The 4,256-nt window shown below is 39.4% G+C and overlaps 1 long non-coding RNA gene across 1 annotated transcript; it reads left to right on the top strand.

Annotated features, from left to right (window-relative positions):
* The first annotated feature begins 2,319 nt into the window (after positions 1-2,319).
* On the top strand, positions 2,320-2,859 carry LOC139369705 (uncharacterized). Its single transcript, XR_011627058.1, has 3 exons — positions 2,320-2,420; positions 2,559-2,637; positions 2,739-2,859. It is a non-coding gene; the product is annotated as an uncharacterized lncRNA (long non-coding RNA).
* Positions 2,860-4,256: the final 1,397 nt, after the last annotated feature.

The raw sequence follows: 4,256 nt of genomic DNA, 5'->3' as shown, positions 1-4,256 counted from the left end.
ACTTTGCTACATAAGACATATACAGACGTGGTGCAATAGGATATTTACATATTTTACATTGTAATACACTATCCTTACAAGTCATTGTGTGCTGAAGCTATGGGTTTATTTTTCAATTGTCACTAGGCCTACACATTCACACTCAAACTATATTGAATGGGGGATGTATAACTACTTTTCACTGAAGATGGGAACAAGGTACGATATACAACTTCAATCGAAGACCTTAAAATCATGCCTGACAAGACCAATGAAATCATAACAGTGTCCTAATATAGTGTGGATACAAGAGTAGCCTATTCTAAAATAATGTAACTATGTGCTTGTATTATTCATCTAAATTATTAATTCAATTGGAAATGTGGATGGGTACGCTACTTCATTCAATGATTATTGCACAAGGTAGGGGCGGCAAGTAGCCTGGTTAGTGTTGAATCCCCGAGCTGACAAGGTAAAAATCTGTTTTTCTGCCCCTGAACAAGGCAGTTAACCCACTGTTTTTTGTTCTTAACTGAGCTTGCGTAGTTAAATAAAGGTAAAATAAAAAATAAATAAAGATACTGGAGTAGTATATAATCTACAATAGTAATGTCATTGAATGTGCTATAGTATAACTTATTTAATTGATGAATGAAATTGTAAATGGGGATGGGTAGGCTACTTCATTCAGTGAATATTGAATATCTTGCTATCTCTGGGAGTATGTTAATGAAGGCTTTTCAGCTGTTGAACTGTTGAGCAAGATCGAACTAATTTCTAAATCTATCTTTCTTTTAGCCAAGAAGTGATGAGCCAGAGCAACCAATCAGCGTCACTGTAGCTGTTCTACCCACCACCCACACAGCTCTCCCTCTACAAGCAACCACATCCTCTTCTCCTGTTCAATTAATTTGCCGGCACACTGAAAAGGACTGTACATGCATACCTCTGTGCCCATCTCATTGCAACATGATCCATCCAAGGTCAAAGCTGGAAGCCTAAAATGTGAGAAATGTAAACAAGTAGTGTGTGTTGTGTATGGATGGCGTTCCAAGAAAAGACACGAGAAAAGGGCAAAGTAGATAGTGATGAGAGTGAGAGCATACAGTATGAAAATAAAGACCCCATGGGATCTAAAATGAGTGGGGGTGCCCTCGTCTCCTTTTTATTCCTTTGAGGATACTACAGTCACCCCTGGTGGAGGTTCTTGGAACACTGCTATTTAAGTCTGAGCAGAGGTTGACAAAAACCTTCAAAGGTGATGGTGCTATGTTGCGTGTTATCTCGAATACCAGGCAGATGTTTGAGTACAGAATTAAATGGTGTAAACTTAACAGGTTAAACTTTTCGAGTACACTCTTTGAGAAAGGGGTTCCAACATGGTTCTGTGGCTGTCACCAAAGGAGAACACTTTTTGGTTCCAGGGAGAAGTATTTTTGGTTCCATGTAAAACCCTCTGTGGAAGGGGTTCTACCTGTAACCAATAAAGGGTTCTCCTATGGGGACGGTGGAAGATTAATTTTAGTTTGTAGATAGCACCTTCTGAGTGTAGGCCTATATTGCAGTGGTGGTTCTGTGGTTTTCTGTAAAGAAAAGGCCTCCCAGGTATTTAAATGTAATGTATGTATGTGATTACTACCGCTAGGGGGAGCTGTGATGCCAATGGAGTGAGTTAGTGAGATCTTGGAGATTTCTTCTTCAATCTTGGAGAATGACTATTACTGAAAATGAACATTTCTCCGTCTCATCATTTTACTCTATTAATTCAGGTATATAATGTGCAAAAGTGCCATGTGACTCAAAATATTGAGGTAACATGGTTAATTAGATAGACCATGAGTTTGGTGATGTTTGAAGGCAATTGAAGGGAGTTTTCACAGAGTGAAAAACTGGTTGGTATTTTTCCCATTGTAAAGTAATGGGGTTTGCGAAGTTGCTAATGGTTCACATGTAAGAGAAAGGATTAAGATGGCGTCTGAACTTTCTGTACTTTTTTTTCACCAAAGTTTTATTTTCTATGAACAAAGGCTCAGTTTACTTTAGGTATTATGTAAATATGTGAATATTAGTACAAGAATAAGAGTTTAACAGTTCGCTAGCTTGATGCTAACCAAATTGAGCTTGGCTAAGTGTTGGTTAGCTCTAGACTAGTTGGTGTCAGAGAATGTCAGCGGTTAATAATGTAATGGTTGTAGCATTGTTTTGCATAGGCCTTCAATCATTTAGCGTTTGTTTTTGAAATTGACACTTGAGTACAATATATCATGTGTGTATGGTGACTCCAGGTTTGGATGGACTGCCATGGATGGACTTTGGATGGTGGGAATGGTGGGAAGACAATCTGAAGGTAATTATCGTTGCACACAACGGTAGCGTCCAGGCCTCCAGAGTTCTCACCCTATCGCCTGATGTACAGACAGGAGCCACAGCTGTTTACTGAGGTAGACAATGCAGTTGTATATACAATTATTGCATATACTGTAGTATAAAAATGAATGACTTAGCGCTAGTGATTTTTTTCTATTGCTATTTTTGTACAACGTACTTTGAGGTCACTGAAACTCCACCTGATGTGATAGATGTGTCAAACCAGATCAGAACACCTTCGAGGACCACCTTCAGGCACAGGATGAGAAGGATGTGGAGATTTTTGACCAGGTAAAAATTATTGTCCGCAGTTATTTATTTTCTGGCCTTCCAAGAGATGTATTTGTAATAATGTGAAAATATAATTGCATTTATTTCTATTATCAATCAAGGTGAGACTGTACAAGGACAAGGCCCAGGAGAAACAGAAGGAAAGCCACCAGATGAGAATCAAGGGGACCAAGTGCTTCGACATCCGGGCGAATGACTTGGCTTGGAAGAAGGACAAAAGGAAGGCGAGACCTGGGAAACCTTGCTGCTCTTTCGCTTCTAGCTGGGGTCCCCATCCGTTAAGGTAAATATACAAATCTCAGATGATAACTATTTGCATTTGCCTTCTCATTGGGTGGTATCGCCATACTGTCAGAAGTACCAAAACTGGCCCAGGGGTTTCTCCAAATAGTCCATCTCAAGGCTAACCACTGGGTCACGTTAAGTAAGCGCCACTTCCAGGTAGGTACTGTTAAGGTGTATGACTCCAGGGGTCATGACACCACCCTGGAGTTTCTCTATCTTTTCCAGGGACCATCCCTTACCTCCCACATCAAGCCCACTGACATAAAAAATTACAGACAGGTATCCTTTTAACATTATTGCATATTTAATCAAACATTGAAATTAAATCATTCAATAACTGTATTTTTACATACAGTACCTGATAAACCTGCAACCTGTGTGTTTGCTTGTTAACGTCTGTCTCCTACCCTGTTCCCTTCACTCTGCTCCTGTTCTCCAGGACCTAGGGGTTCTGCCTAAAACCCAGACATGGATCCACCTGATCCTCCTTTACCAACCACCCTCCAACTTTTCATTGCATCAGCTACTCTTATTGTCATGTGGTCATTATCTGCTAAGAAAGAGCAAGAAAATGATCTTACTGGGCACATAATGTGAGATGCACAGATAAGCTAAAAACACTAGCACTGCAAACACTCAGAACAAAGAGAGCAGCAGCGCCTGGACTTGGCAGTTTCCCTCTTCGAGTCCCCCTTCCGAGACTGACTGCCTGTTGAAAACAAGTGACAGGCTGAATCTCCCATCCACACAGCACCCACCTCCTCTCCATTCCACACGCCAGAATTCAGTATTTCAGTCTGATTGCCATGTGAGTGTGCAAAAAAATCTGTGAAAGTAAACGGACACACGTACCAAAAAAAATACATATTTTTTATTTAAATTTAAAATATTGCCAGCTTGGTATTCACAGGTGTTTCATGAGGTGTTTATTGTAAATTGTAATTTATTATTTGTTAGCTCAATATTATTCATTGTTGTAGCTATGATTTGTAAAAAATAAAATCATAATATTATTTCTGTGTAGATAAGGGAAGGCCTGTTTAAAGTGAAAACATCCCAGACAGACAAGCCAGTGTATGAATCAAATGTATTTGCATATGAATGGAGTGGAAATTGAATGACTTTGGGATCAGCAAGGTAAGTAACAATGTGTGGAGGGGGGTCATTAAAATATACATTTTTTTTTTTACCCCAATGTCTATTTATTCATAAAAAGCAGAAGATGGCAAGTAACATTAATAGGAATACATTAGCCTGATCGGTAACAAATATGACGTGGGGAAAAGTCAGGGCCCTCCTTTATTAACGTTGCATACGAATAGAAATGTTCGTAA

Source organism: Oncorhynchus clarkii, chromosome 17 (genome assembly GCF_045791955.1).
Source record: "Oncorhynchus clarkii lewisi isolate Uvic-CL-2024 chromosome 17, UVic_Ocla_1.0, whole genome shotgun sequence".
NCBI classification, from domain to species: domain Eukaryota; kingdom Metazoa; phylum Chordata; class Actinopteri; order Salmoniformes; family Salmonidae; genus Oncorhynchus; species Oncorhynchus clarkii.
This window is presented reverse-complemented; position numbering and strand designations above follow the sequence as displayed.